The sequence below is a fragment of the Narcine bancroftii genome, chromosome 4 (assembly GCF_036971445.1).
Source record: "Narcine bancroftii isolate sNarBan1 chromosome 4, sNarBan1.hap1, whole genome shotgun sequence".
Taxonomy (NCBI): Eukaryota; Metazoa; Chordata; class Chondrichthyes; order Torpediniformes; family Narcinidae; genus Narcine; species Narcine bancroftii.
Window position 1 is genome coordinate 132,151,497 of NC_091472.1, and position 16,399 is coordinate 132,167,895.

A 16,399-nucleotide genomic window follows, 5' to 3' on the forward strand; every position below is an offset into this window, starting at 1 on the left:
ATGGGCCCTGCAGATTGGCTGTCCTGTTGCTGGAAGCTTACTCAGAAGTGAAATGCACAAGACATACACAGAAGTCAGCAACAAGTGGATTTGGGTTTTAAAAATCAGATTTCTGGTATCTGCTTTATCTTCATAAATCTCTGGCACTCCAGACTGGCTGTCTGACCTACCAGTGGATTGGCTGCCTCTATCATTGTGGACTGAATGTTTTGAGGAGTCCGTTGGAGATTACTTTACAAGGTAACATTTCTTTCCACTCCTTGTGCTGATTTTCTTTAAAATACTTCAGTTTGGAAATGAAATGCTTTTACTGGACTTGTTTCCCAGAGAAAAGTAATTAGAGTAAAAATTTAGCAAAGGTGTTTAAAAGCACAAAATGTAAATAAGATGTATTCCATTGGTAGAAGTGTCAGTATTCAAAGGGCTCCATTGTAAACAAATTCAGCAAAAGTGCTGGTACTGACACAGTGAAATGTCTTAGGCTAACTCAAAGCTAATAACAGCTGAAATATCCCAGTTTTCTTCTCATACTTGAGAGATATCAATGGGTGACTTTAACTGCCAATCTTCCAATGAACTTGAACACTTCTCACCACGATTTGGGGCCACAAACAATCCTTCCAAGTGAAGCAACATTTTGTGAATCTGTGGGGAGTCATCTACTGTATCCAATTGTGGTCTCCTCTACAATGGAGGGACAGGATGCAGTCTGGGAGCACCTTGACTCTGTCCGCCGCAATAGCGTGGATCTCCCATTTCATTTCCTGGCTCCATTCCCATGTTGACATATCCGTCCATGTCTCATGCACTGCCAGACTGAGACCACTCATAAATTGGAAGAAAGGCACCTCAAATTCTGTCTGGCACCCTCCAACCAGATGACATGAACATCGCCCTCTGCTTTATGTTAAGAAACCTTCCCTTTTCTTCCCTTCTTGCTTCCCTCTAGTTCTCTCTCTCTCTCTCTCTCTCTCTCTCTATGTCTCATTTTCCTTTTCCCACTGTCTCTTTTGAAAAAGCTAAAATCAGTCCTTGCCTTTCCTCTTATCATATCTAATTCACACCTTTTGGGTGTTGGTCTGGACTTCTCCTCTCATTCTTTCCCCTCTCTCTTGGCTTTAAGATGTCTGTCTGCTTTTTGCTTACACCTTGAAGAAGTGCTCAGTCCCGAAACATCGGTAAAATATCTTTAACTCCTATGAACGCTGCAAGACCAGCTGAGCTCCTCCAGCATTTTTGTGTTTTTATTCAGCATCTGTAAACTTTTGTGGTTCACTTCTCCAACTGGTGCTGATGTTCCAAGGAATTGGCAATCTCCTGCCCTTTGTGCTGATGGATTATTAAAGAAGGGAGCACACACACAGAACGTGCTGTGTGTAAAACTGGTTCAATGGGCCCCAAGCAGAATGAATCTCAACACAGCTGGTTGAACAGTATTTTGTATTTTTTTTTATTTACACAGGGGAGTCGCAATAGGGAGAAAACGCACACACACACTCGCACGCGCACACACGCTCTCTCTCTCTCTCTCTCTCTCTCTCTCTCACCGGATTAACGACACACTCGCAATCACTCACGGATAGAATCTATACAATCAAGTTACAACAAACGATACTAGGGACAGTAATTTCTAGACGCACAATACTACAGCTCCCAACCCTTTCTCTGCGCACACCTTACCAATGACTCTCCAGCGTTGCCCACGCTTCCCAATCTGGAGTGGAGCTAGGGTGAGTCCCAAAAGAAAATAGGCAGATAGCTCACACATGCCATCAGCTGGAGAGTCCAGCCCAAGTATCGATAAGGTAAATAAAGAGGCCAATGACTAGGAGTGCGCTGACCTGTGGGCAAGGCTTGGTAAGGTGACTTCCGACTTGGGTTCAGGCAGAGAGGTAACATGACACTACGCAATCCACATTCCCACCAGGTTCCACAATCCATGCTATAGACACAGTCAATTGGCCTGCAGGAGGCCTTTGCCTGAGTGAGTTGTCCACAAGGTGTGCCTTAAGTCTGGTCACGGTAGAGAGAGCGGTTTGGTGGAGAAGTGAGGTGCTCATATTTTATTTTGACAGTTTCTTCCTAAATCAGCAAAGGGATCTGCCTTCATAATAATTGGATTTTTCCTGGAATGCCTTTGTCAGCAATTGGGTCTAAATATGTTTTATTTTGTAGAACACCAGCTTCCTGGCATTTAATGCGAGGTCACACTGGCACTTCCTGCCCTGACAATGTGTTGACTAAAGTGTCTAAATGACCTCATATCCAATCTGAAAGGGATGTAGCCCAGAAATGGCACCAAAGATTTCCATTATAATCACAATTAAATGAAAAAAACATTCCATCAGCACATGCTGGTGATATTCCACGTGGCACAGAATTCAACAAGGCAATGAAACGCCAAATTCTGTCTTCCATTCAATGAGGTTAATGAAGGAAAATTCAAACCTCACACGGCTCAAGATTTGATTCCTTTTGTTCTCATGTAATAATACAGAAAATATATTACACAAAATGTCCTTTTGCCTGCCTTAAGACAAAGATTTGCCATTAGTATTGCCTGGCACCCCCTTACAGTAAGAGAAGAGAAAGAAAAGCAAAAGACATTCACTGCCAGCCTCCCACAGTTTTTACAACAGGACAGACCCCTGTTCAATCCATTGACAACATGAGCACCAGATCCAAACCTCCAATATGCCCGAGGACCTTCAGGAGTCATTTCTTGCCCTCAGCACACTCTCGAATCCTGATTCTGTAACCTAGTTAAATCGACAGCAGCCTGCAGCCTGCATGGATCCTACAGCTCCTCAACCCAACAAGTCCGCTGCTGTGGTCACTGTCCTGTTGGGTTGTCTCCTATGCTTCTCTTTCTCAACTGTGGCGCTCCTGCGCCGGTCCACTGCTCCCCCGGAGCCGGCAACCCCTCATGGCCACTGCCCAGCAAAGATGTCCCCATCTTGAGCACAGACCCTGCAGTTGCAGGATTTTAGTTAAAAAAAAACCTGCAGCTTTAAATGCAGAGATAACCTCCAGTTGATGGGAACTTCAGAACTCATTAAGAGTTGGAGGCTTGATAGGTTGACTAGAGCAGATTCATAAACTTTCAAAAAGAAATTATCTGAACCATTGTAAGTTGAAAAGTTTTACAGGTTATGGACAAATAGCAATTCATTCCAGCACACGATACAGGTGTGGTAGACTAAATGACTGCTTCAGAACTATTATCACAATATCCATATGGAGCTAACTTCCTGTCACCCCCCCGCCCCTCCCCCACATCTCATCACCCTCAGTAGGTGGCCACTATCATCATGGATGCTTTACTGAATCAAGATTTTGCAGGAAGGGCTGAAGTGGGTTTGACTGCAAGTGATGGTCACCTTTTGCCTCCCTCTGCTTAGAACAAAGATGCGGAGGTATCTCTTTAGACAGAGGGTGGTAAATCTGTGGAAAATGTTGCCACAGACCAGTTGTGGAGGCCAGATTATTGAGTGTATTTTAAGGCAGAGATTGATGGGCTCTTGATTACCCAGGGTATCAAAAGTTATGGGGAGAACGCTGGGCAGTGGTGCCGAGTTGAAAATAGATTAGCTCATGATTAAACGGTGGGTTAGACTCAATAGGCTGAATACCCTATTTTTGCTCTTATGTCTTCTGGTCTTATAACAGGTACCTTGGCACCTGAGGGTAAAACATTGTTCTGCTCAACCTGAAATGGCTGTTTGCCACCTCCCTCGCCCAGTTCCCATCCCTCTCGCCTATCATTGGATTTCTATAGCTGTTTTTCAGGCAAATACTGTCATTTGTTTCTTTTCTCAGTGATGAGACAGTGACATCAAAGGATGTGTCTCAAGGGAGAAAGAGCAAGGAGAAGAAAAGTACAGGAGCAAAACAGAACAGCACAGCACAAAAGCTCCGCAATTTTCCTCACACAAAACAGCATTATGGGGATCTCAGTTGTTTCCCATCCCACCAAGAGATCTTTTTCAACATTCCCAGGTGCTTTTCTCATTGTAAACCAGAATTTGACTCCTCAAATTCTTTCTCATTTTCTTCCTTTCTGACTTCCTGCTGTATGATGGATGGGGAGAGATGTTTAAAAATTCGAATGCCTTATCTCCAGCCTCTAATTATGGAGGAATTACACGCTGTGGGGTCTAAATCTTACCTCCCCAAATGCTTCAAGCATTTGCACAGTCAGGGTTTCACGTATCTCTTGGTAGCTGTGTGAGATCTGTGTTGTGAGGGGAGCACCTGAGAACTCGTCGCTTAAGCTTTCAGCCAGGGAGACAACGATGAATACTTGGTTTGGATAGAAAGCTGCTCTTTAAGCGGAAACAAACTCAGAGAGCACCTGCTGTTAGTCAAGGAATAATCATTGCACAATTTTATAGAGACCATCATCATGGTGAAGTAGTCCTGAATAATATTGCTGTCCCATGTCTGATTTACACTGCATTTCCTGGCATCTTTGAACTTCCCCTCCCCCATCTCATCCACATTTTAGATGAATTCTCCAGGCGATGTGGTTGCAGATAATCCTTAGAGAGGCCATGGTCATATATCTTGTATAAATTATATGTTTTTAGGGCTGGAATTCATTCAACTACATCATATTATCGACAAATTACAAAATCAATAATGCTGTCTGGATTTATATGTGCTGCAGAGCTGACTGTCGTGTGCTCTGTTCATTCCCAGTTCTGACTGCTTTAATCGCTTCCAATGCTCCCTGCATCTCTGTGACAGAGCCCAAGCAGCAGATCTTCCCCCATCCCCACACCACCCCCCCACCCATGTGAATTTGCTCCTGGGCCTGGGTAAATTGGCCATTCATGAGACTAGGCAACTAGGCAGTCGAGGGTTTGGCACAGGCTGACTGCCTGCCAACCTTCTGGGGGCTTATGCCTTATCGCATGTGTTCCCGGAGAAGGAGCATGCAGTGTCCAAAGGGAATTTCCAGGACCGGTGGGCATCACAGCAGCTTGTATATATCCTGGATTATGATGACCATGGTATAATTTGAACATGTAACTGAAGTACTGTAGTATTGTATGAATGATTTCTTGTAATCAGGGAAAAAACCATCATTGTTTAAGGAAAAAAAGAGCAGCAGATTTCCCCCTCCTGCGCTCTTACTTGCAAGCGCATTCTTCAAGGATTACTGGGGCCAGGGAACCTTGGACTGGTTTTCTGGGAAGGACGTGCACAGATGCTTGTATTTTCATATAACACAGAGAGAGAGTCTCCTCCGCCCATTTGCTCTTAAAGCCTATCATTTCCATTCCCCCATTCAACTCCCTGTTCTTTGCAAAGGCAACCGACTCCTTGTGCTTGTTCTGCCATCCACAAGGGAAATTTACAGTGGCTGTTCAATCCGCTCGCGGATCTTTGGGATGTGCGAGGAAAATCAGAGCACTCAGTGTAGACACAGGCAGAACTTGCAAACTTCATCCAGAGATCAGCCACTGCCAGGATTGAACCCAGTCACTGGAGCTATGCAGCAGCCGTGTTTAGTAGGGAACGGTGGGGATGGGGGGTGTGGGGGGATGGTAATTCAGTGGTCGGCATAATTGAATGTTGGAGGTCAAATACAGTTAAGGGGAGAGAAACCAGAACCTAATCAGTTAAAATATCAGGAGAATTGGTATAAAACTAGGAGCAAATGGGAAACTAATCATCATTGAAGTATTTAAAATGCTACCTGTTTCTTCTGGTTGTGGGAGTTCAGCAAGAAAGGGAAAAGATTATACCAATGTACTGGGACAAAAGTAAGAAGAATGATGGAGGTGTGGGTTAGTCCACAGTGGGCTGCTCACAAGAGCCTGCGCTCTTTTGGTTTTTTTGTTCTGGGAGGTTACCATGGAAAAAAGGCAGGAAATGGATGGAGGTGTGGATCGGCCATGACGTAAGTGACTGGTGGAGCAGTTTTGAGTGAAATACGAAAGTCTGAAGATGCTGTGATTGTAGCAAAAACACTCCAAAATGCTGAAGGAACTCAACCCGTCTTTTTAGCGTCCATGCAAGGCAAATATATATTGCCGGCATTTTGGGCCTAAGCCCTTCTTCAAAGAATAAGCAGAATGGAGCAGTTTTGAGACCTTGAGTGGTCTCCTTGTCCCCAAGGCAATTGCAACATCATGACGTCTGCTGTTCCTGAAATGAATTAGATCAGTCAGCTGAAGTAGAAGGTGTATCCTGGTACCTATCAGTGAACTGGTTCAAAACTCTACTGCTCTGCTGCCCAGCCAAAGGCAAAGCCCACTGAGATTTAGCCCAAGTTACAGGAAGGAATTAAAGTTTGTAATAGACATATGTGAAAAAGTAATGATGTTAAAATTGAAGAGTCAGTAACAGACTTGATCACAAGTTATCGTCTTCCTCATTGCAACACTCACTAATTTGCCGGACACCAGAAAGTTTAAAGTCAGCATTTCTCTTTGATTATAACACAGTGAAATGCAGCTCAGTCGTGGTGTGTGCCTTCAGGCCTTTGAAATGGTGGGTAATGTCTACCCAGGGGCATGGGTGGGGTAAGGGACAGGTTGTGAAGAATGTTATTAAACAGGAGCCAAATGTGGTCCAGTAGGAGATGGCAAAGCTTCACTCCCAGAAGAACTCAATGGCTTCTATGCCTGATTCGACCACAAGAGAAAGGAAAAATCACCACGTCACACCCCATGTTCCCTGTCTGTATCCAAGGATAACATGCGGGCTGTCTTCAAGAGAGTGTATCTGAGGAAAGCATCTTGTCCAGACAGAGTACCCGGCTGCGTATTTAAAACCTGTACTGACCAAATTGCCAATATATTCAACATCTCACTCTGGAAGGGCATGGTATCCACCTGTTTTAAACAGACATCAATTGTACTGGTGCCCAAGATGAGTGTGGTACCTGCCTAAATGACTATCGACCAGTGGCACTCACATCAATAGTGATCAAGTGTTTTGTAAGGCTGGTGTTGAAGCAGATCAGATCATGTCTGAGCAGCATGTGGATCTGTTCCAATTCACATGTTGTAGCAGATAGGTGAATGCCATCTCACTGGCTCTCTGGGTTACAGCAAACTCCAAGACCTGGGACCCTGCTGGGATAATTGGATGCTGATTTTCCTCACCTCCAAACCACAATCAGTGAGGATTGGTAAGAACATCTCTTCCACAATTTCCATCAGAACCAGAGCTCCACAGGGCTATGTTCTATGTGCATTACACCTTGACTGTGTGACTGGGTATGACAACAATAGCATCTACAAATATGCAGATAGTATCACAGTAAAGGAGCAATGAATTGGCATACAGGAAGGAGATTAAAAACTTGGCTGAATGGTGCACCAACAACATCACACTCAGTGGCACCAAGACCAAAGAGCTGATTGTTGACATCAGGAAGGTGAAACCAGAGGTGCACAATCCAATGATTATTGGGAGATCAGAGGTGGAGAGGATGAGCAAAATTAAGTTCTTGGGAGTCATTATCTTGGAGGATCTTTCTTGCACTCAACACATCAATGGCATCATGAAGAAAGAATGTCACCGCCTTGTCTTTCTCAGGTGTTTGAAAAAGGTTGGTAAGACATTGGAAACACTGGCAAATTTCTACAGATTCGTGGTGGAAAGTGTGGTGACCGGCTGTATCACAGTCAGGTATGGGGACACCAATCTGCCTGAACATAAAGCTCCTCCCAAAAGGTAGTGGACACAACCCCGGACAAGCAAAACCCTCTCCACCATAGAGAACATCTCCAGGGAAAGCTGCTGTTGGAGAGCAGCAGCAATCATCAAGGATCCACAACACCCAGCACACACTCTGTTCTCACTGCTACCATCAGGAAAGAGGTATAGGTGCCACAAGACTCAGGTTGTGGAACAGCTGCAACCCCTCCACCATCAGACTCCTCAACAGCAACTCAATAAAGGCCTCATTTAAGGACTCTAACATGTGCACTTTATTGATTATTTTTGTCTCTGTACACCATTTTGTAATGCAAGTGGGAACTGTATTACTTCATTTCTCACACCACTCTTTCTCACTGCAGCTAAATGGAGCTCTTGCTATCATTTGTAGCATTTTCTCCTCTGCAGTTCACCATTAATTTGAATGTTAACTCTTTTATAACTCAGCAGATTTTATTGAGTGAGCACATGAGGCATACAACCTGATGTTTGGGTTTGAACATGCTAATCTCCTAGCTGACTTTTATTCAGTTTGAGTGTGAAGGGGTTTTTTGAGAAGAAAGAAACCAGTACAACAGCTACTCCAGTTCACCATCCATCAGGCCTTGAAATTTGTTAAGGTTCCATTCAGGCTCAAGAATCTGCCCCAATGGTCTCCATCTGGCCTTCAAGACAAGTCTCTTCTTTAGCTTGTCTCAACACCCTTATGGGTGACTGGCAGGTACACCTGAATGTTGGAACAAAAGGCAGGGAAAAAAAATCATTCAACTCCTCAAGACTATTCTACCAGATGTCGAGGCGTTGACTGAACCACACCTGGTGCATTAGGTAGAATTTGCTCTCCTTGCCTAATGAAAGATATATTTGATTTGCAGACAACTCACCAAATTGCTTCTACAATGAAGTCCTGCCTTGTAAAGAATAATTGAACAGCTTGTCCTGTGCTCCTTGAAATTTAGAAGATTGAAGGGTGATCTTATGGACAAGTAAGATTCAGACAGAGATTGACAAGGTAGATACTGAGAAAATGTTTGCTCTTGTGTGAAAATTGAGAACAAGGAGATACAATTTCAGAAAAAGAGGACGTCCATTAATTTCCTCTCCAAGGGATGTGAATCCTTGAAATTCCCTACTCCAGAAACCAGTGGAGTTGTATCATTGATTCAAGTCTGAAATTGACTGTACGTTTGTCCACTGGGGAGTTTAGGGTTCTGTGGAACAGAGAGGAAAGTGGAACTGAGGCCAAGATATGATCAGTTATGACCTTGTTGATGGACGGAGAAGGCTTAAGTTTAGGTTGTCTTGTCTGATAACACATGATGCAATAACCAGTTCAACTTTAAAAAAAATCATTTCAACATGGCTCACCCAGCACTCATTTCTATCATTCGTTTGTCCGCATTCAATGAAATTATGGCTGACCTGTCACATTGCTTCCACCTTTGTGCCACTGCTTGTCCAAATCTTCCAACCATAGAATTAATATTAATAATTAGCTTCTTATTGAATTGTTTGGCATTGCTTGACCTGTGGTCACAGACCCAAGAAGTTCATAACAAGAAATGGACAGGACAGAATCCATTTCCTGCTCCAATTGTGGACCTCATTTGGGAACACCTGACTAAATTGCCAGATATAAGAAATTACATTTTTGCCACTTTACACTTGCTGGAGGAAAGGAAGGAGAAATGTTTTTTTTGTGTGAAGATGGGATTCTACTTTAAAACAAATCAGCTCTCCGATGGGCTTCCTTAAAGGAATGCCATTAAAATGACTATTTTTTTTGCTCTGGGCAAGGTAAGGTTCAGGTAAAATGCTGTACTGCTTTAAGGGAATAAAGTGGGACACAGCGTGGTGTTTTTTTTTACAGTGCTCCTCCACTCTTATTCTGGCTTCTATAAATATTCAACATTCAGCACAGATTGCTGCCAGACAGTTTTTAATAGAATCGCTTAAAACAATTAATTACCAGAGTTTTCATTCAAGCTGCATTGGAACAGATACATGTGTAATAAAAAGCATTTATTCTGCGGTTTGTGCAGGCCTTTAGGTTATTAACATGTAAATGAAATCATCACAGCTGCTCTGATTTGAACACGAGGATGTGAGGAAGCAGGAGCGACAGTAGACCAAAGCAGATGAGGCTCTTCCTCTGCTTCTTTTCGTATGAAGTTGGAGTGAGATAATCTGTCGGAATCTCCATCAACACCCACCACCCATGTAACTCAGTGGCTAAAAGAACCCTGCTGCGTAATAATGAGGCACACGGCATAACTTACATATGTAATGAGCATCCTTCTGCAAAACATTTCCAAATGTTTACTCTATACTGGGGATCATTTGTGGTGTCCACAGGAGGAAGACTGCGATTATTTATATGGTCACTTATTTGTCTGATAGAACAGAAAAGAGGTAGAGTTTAAAGCAGGCAATCAGTCTACTGCTGCCAATCTTCTTCCCCTCAGGAACTGCTCCTTTCCCCAACACACATTCCTAAATCCAAGCCCTACTGAGATATGTAAAAACACAAAATGCTGGGGAATCTCAGCAGGTCACATAGCATACTTTATATACCAAAGATAAAGATACATCACAATGTGTGTGTTATATCAATACATTCACATATCTACAATAATATAACTATTGAGCTTGACTTATATTGACCAATGTCACATCAGGAACAAACTGCAGCCCTCTGTGCATCAGTCCCATGAGCAGCAATAGAGGTATTAATTAGTGTTAGATGAGGGCTGAATTTTGGCTGGGTCACTGGAATAAATCCTTGGAATTTATTAATTAACACCTGAAACCAGTTGGAGGGCGTCATTTCATCAAACAAAAGGGCACAGATCAAGTAGAATACAATATTTTGACAAAAGAACAAGACAGTTAACTTTTGTAAGTTAATTTCAATTTGAAGTGCTCGCATGACATTGTGACACATAGCATGCTTCTAAATTTTGGCACTGAGTGTGGTTTGAGCTCTCACGCCCCCTTCCCCACCCCCCCCCCCCCCCACCCCCATCTCAGGAAGAAATGGCAAGCATTCAGCTTAAAGTTTCTCACGTCAAGAGGAAGGGCAATATGCATCATATATACCTGCCCACTGCTGTTGGCCAAGTAATATAAGCTTGTGAAAGTAGAATCTAACCAAACAAGAAACACTCAGCATGTCAGTTAGTGGTTGCAGAGGAAAGAAAAAAAATGAAGATTGTAATGTGTTCCTTCCATCAGAATTGTGAAGAATTTACAGCAGGAACCAATAGCATGTCTAAACACATACAGAAAATGTCCAGAATTGTCTATATATTTAATGACATGACATGATGACATACCTAACGATCTGTACTGAATTATTTCATGTGTAATAAAATTGGGAAATGATGATTCAAAGGGTTCTATTGGATATTTTATCTTTCAGAGAGCATTTGGTGAATATCCCTCACGAGAGACATGTGATTAAGAGTAAAATCTCATTAGATACATTTGAATATTGTAGGTTGTTGTAAATTAAAAACCACAGCAACTCTCAGTGGCAAGTATTTTAATTGCAAACCTTCAGCCAGAGTCCTAGAACCTTTGTGATTTATAGTATTTATAAATGGAAACTCAGAACTTCAACAAAATGTGAAAAATAGAAGGCTTGGGCTCCAAATTGTGTGGGACGTCAAGCAGTTTAGAGAAAAAGGTTAGAGTTCGGAAGAATTGAGGCCAAATGCAACACACAGGATATTTAATATTAACCAACAATAAGTCACAAATCAGAATGCTGAGCAAGGTGAAAAGCATTCAAAGAAAAAGAAAGAACAATAGTTGATTCAGATGTTAAAGGCAACATTGTGGGCCAAATGTTGTTCAGATAAATCATGAATTGAAGTATAAAGTTTAACTGTAAGGAATTAAACAGGAAAGTCTGCAGACACTGTCCCTTTGCTTCCTATGGACGCTGCGTGACCCGCTGACTTTTTCCAGCACTTTTGTGTATTGCACTTAACTATAAGGAAGCATGACTGACAATGCAGGAGAGGCAAAGCAGAATTTTGCTCAGCCTGATGACATCATTTGTGACATTGCAGAGCAGCAATCAATGGTATGATTAAACAAAAAGACATCTTTGAGAACACCATGATGCTATTTTACAGCCAATAAAGTAGTTTTGAAGTGTGGTCACTGTTATTAGAGAGGACAAAAGATCAATGGGGTTAAGGAAATTCTTTTTGTGCTTATAATGGTATTTAACTGGAACGCATTATCTGTTGTTGAAGTAGAATCACAGCAACTCTTCAAAAGGACATTGAATAGACAACAAGCGAAACATTTTCAAAGGTTATTGAGAAATGGTGGGGAAAATGAGACTAACTGGATTGTTTTACTGGAATTAAAAACCAATTTCTGGAATGAATTCAGATTTACAGCATTGATTTGATTTTGTATTTACTTGCAGTCAGCTTGGTATCAGTCAGCAGAATGATCTCCTCCAGCCCAAACAACAGTCTTCCTCCACCGCTACTTCCCTCTGTTTTCTATGAGCCAGCCAATTTTGTATCCAAACTCTCAACTCACCTTGGATCCCATGCATTTGCACCTTCTGATTCAGTCCTGGTCAAACAAAGTAAAGCACAAAGGTTTCCAGACACTGTGATTGTAGTAAAAACACAGAGATGCTGGAGAAATTCAGCCAATCTCACAGCATCCACAGGAGGTAAAGATATATTACCCACGTTTTGGGCTTGAGCCCTTCTTCAAGGGACCTTCCTCAAGTTTCTCCAGCATCTGTGTTCTTAGACCTTGTCAAACACCTTAGTAAAGTGCATAGATAAAACATTATCTGCCCTGCCCTCAACAATCTTCATTGCCTCCTCAAAAAGCTCAATCATATCAGTAAGTCATGACCTTTCCTTTAGGAAGATACAGTATGACTGTCACTAATCTGACCACAACTTCCTAAATGTGCATAAATCCACTTCATAAATATCCTTTCCAATAGTTTCATTGATTACAGGTTTACAGGCTAATAATTTACTGGATTTAATCTCTTCCTGAACAAAGGTACATTGGCCACTCTCCATTCTTCTGGGATTTCTCCTGTTACAAAATGAGGATGCAAAAATCTTTGTCGAGGCCTCAGCAATCCCTACACTTGACTCTTTCAATAATCTGGGATATATCCAAGGGTGCAGTGCAGCCACAGCTCAACTGAGTGCCGCTCCAACACCTCAGGGGACAGCTTCAGCACCTCACGGGGTGGCTCCAGGCACCTCCTTGTCTCTGCTTTTGATGAGCTCTGGCACCTAAAAGAAATGAGCACTACACCCCTGGATATATCCCATGAGGCTCAGACGACTTGCCCACCTCAATGGCCCTTAAAAGGAAGAATACAGCCTTTTTATTGATCTCAAAATGCTTGAGCAGTCTCCATATTATGTTCCCTATCATTCTCCATACCCTCCAACTTGGTTAACACAGATGAAAAGTACCCACTTCCCTCTGACTCCAACCACAAATTCGCTGCTATTGGTAATGATAAAGTGACAGCCAATCACAATCCATCTGTAATAATGACCTATTAATGCTTCTCAAGTATCTAATAAGCTACTTAAATAGTATAAATGTCAAAATGTTGATCCAACTGTCAAATGCACAGCATTTGTGTAGACTGCTTGATTTGAAAAAGCCCAATTTTCAGGCTAATTGCAGGAGACTCTATCTTGGAAACTTGTGCGTGCTTTGAAGCCTAAAATAAATAAAGTTACAAGGCAGGACCGTCTGGAGATGAAAGCAAGGAACTATTATGTGCAAACCTTTGTGAACATTGGAACAGTCAGCAAGGACACACCACATATGGTGATAGAGGTGAAAATAATTATGTTATGCAAATAGCAGCACACATTGCTAGGATGGGTAAAAGGCCATACTAAAACAAAGGGATCAAAATCTCAATCCCTCCAATTATTCATCTCAAAGATATCTGATGCACACAACCAAGAGTACAGGGAGTACAGATGATTTAAAAAAAAACATGCCTGACTCTGAAATGTGCCTGAGTTGAGGGGAAAAAAAGGCTTAACCGGCAGGTGAGAGAGCTCAGTTCCCATAATCATACAGGTGTGATCTTGTTGAATAAGGAATAGGAGTCAGCTATCTGGCCAGTTGAGCCTGCTCTGTCATTTAATGAGATCAAGGGTGATCTCGCCATTGACTTATCTTCACTTACCCCCCCCCCCTCCCTTTTCCCCATACCCTTTAATTTCCCCTACAAAGCAAAATTCAGAAAAAAATGTCTTAACCATGTTTAATGATGCAACCTCTGCTGTTTCTTTGGGCAAAGAATTCCACATTCACTACTTTTGTATCATATAGAGACATTTAACCCCTTTCACAATGACACCTTGACCCGGTAATTAATGGCCAATCTACCAGTTAAGGGACCAGTGTGAAAGCTCTTTAATCGGCTCGCAGGTGTCATCAGGCGCCAGGAATGATACTACCTAGTGATTCATCTCTGGTGTCTGATGACACCTGTGTACCGATTAGCCCAGTGTGAAAGGGACATAGGGCATCCTTGGTTGAAGTAGTGACATGTTGATTATGTTTTTGTGTGAGTGCAGGAATGTGAAGGAAACAAAACATTAAAAAGTTATAAAATTTGCTGATCTATATAAACCTTTATAAATGTCTAAAGGACCGTGGGAAAGTCACAACGGGAGAGAGAGATAATGGATCTGCCCTCTCAGAATTCCGTGTGGCAGAGAAACCCCCCCATGAATGCTCCGTGCATACAGACCTTTCCCTGCCACATGGAATTCTGAGAGGGCAGGTCCACCATCACTCCTTCCCATGATCTTTAGAAATTGTATGCTATTACTGCTAGAACTTTCCCACAGTGTTTATATATTGCGCAGCTATACTTTCCATGGTCTTTTATACACTTAAAAGGGCTTATATAGGTGATGTTGGCCTTCATAAATCAGAATATTGAATACAGAAATTGGGATGTCATGGTGAAGTTGTATAAAGCATTTGTGAGGCTAAATTTGGAATATTGTGTGCAGTTTTGGTCACTGAATTATAGGAAGCATATGAACAGTATAGAGAGAGAGTGCAGAGGAGATTTACAAGAATGTAGCCTGGGTTTCAGGGTTTGAGTTACAGGGAAAGGTTGAGCAGCCTGAGACTTTATTCCCTAGAGCAAAGAAGATTGAGGGGTGATATGATAGAGGTATTCAAAATTATGAGAGGGACAGACAGAGTAAATGTGGATAGGCTTTTTCCATTGAGGGTGGTGGAGATTCAAACAAGGGGGCATGGATTGAGATTGAAGGGTCACTGGTGGAGGATAGACTCCCCTATCCCCGGGGATGTCTTGTGATGAATGTGAAAGAACATAGAGAACTGGTTAACAGTGAGTGGTCCAGTGTGAAAGGGAAAAACAGCTTCTTTTCACTGAACTTGTTAGCTAATGTGAAAAAGGCTATACATTTTTACAGCACAGATACAGCTCTTTTTCCTCAAATTATGTAGGCCATAGATTTATTATAAAAATTGTTATATTATATGAAACCCTTTGTAAAAAAATAAATGAAAATACCATTTTCCCAAAAATGATAAAGTCCCCCAATCTCAGGGTCAAGATTTTGCTTATTGTTAGGCATATAAAGTACAAAAGATTTCCTTTGTTTTCCCTGTAAAGGCACACAAAGAGGTGCCACGAATACAGTGCTGCTAGCAATATAAGAAAGAGAAGTAAAAGAGAGTACTGTCGGGTTCATCGAGTGTCCATGGATCGCAGTGCCTCCTGCACTCCTCAAGCCTCCTTGTCCACACAGCTTCCTGTCCTGTCTAGCTGTGACTCTGACCTCGAGGTGTCTAAGACACTTTCCTCTCCCTGTTTCTCATCCCTTCCAGGCTATTAGGAAGCTTGGTGCCCGAGGCCCTTCAGGAGCCTTGCTTGCCGTTAGCTCCCTCACGATACCTAGATCCCACAAACATGTCACCAGGAGCTCGTGACCTGATGTGAGCCCTTCATCCACTGTTGTAGGGACCTCTCCCAGACCTTCTCCTTGTCAGTGATGGGTGACATTCTCTTGATTAAGTCTGCTGCTCCCCGGATTATGCAGCCCTCCAGGTCTGAGCATGCTGCTGGATCTGCCTTCTTGGCCAGTAGTCAATACAGATATTGATGTTTAAAAAACCATGTCTCATTCTACAGGCAGTTTAAAGCTGCAAGAGGCATGAAGTGGGTTTTCCAGGCAGTAAGATCCTGTCGTGTTGGGTAGAGTATCAGATTCGATGGGTGCACAGAGTCTGGACACAAGTGTTACAATCACACACAATTTTAATTAACAGGGAGAATGTCAAATGGTACTCAATTACTATATAACTTAAACAACAATATAGACATTCACATCAGACCTAGGATGATACCTATACTCTACATGCTCACACACTTGAGTACACACTCAACAGACAGGACTTTCACACACACACCTGGTTCCCTGTACCAACAGGAGTGCGGCTTTCTGCAAGTACTGATCTATCACAGTACCCAGCTTCAATGTCGTTCACACTGTACTCGTTACAATTTCAGTGATGTCTGCAGTAGTGATCTGGCTTGGAGCAATGTCCAAGGTTTGGACCATGAGGCAGAGAGAAAGAATGTGCTGTGAATTGGTGTTATATATGGTTCTAATCTGTACTTTTAGCCAATAATGTCCTTAGGTGA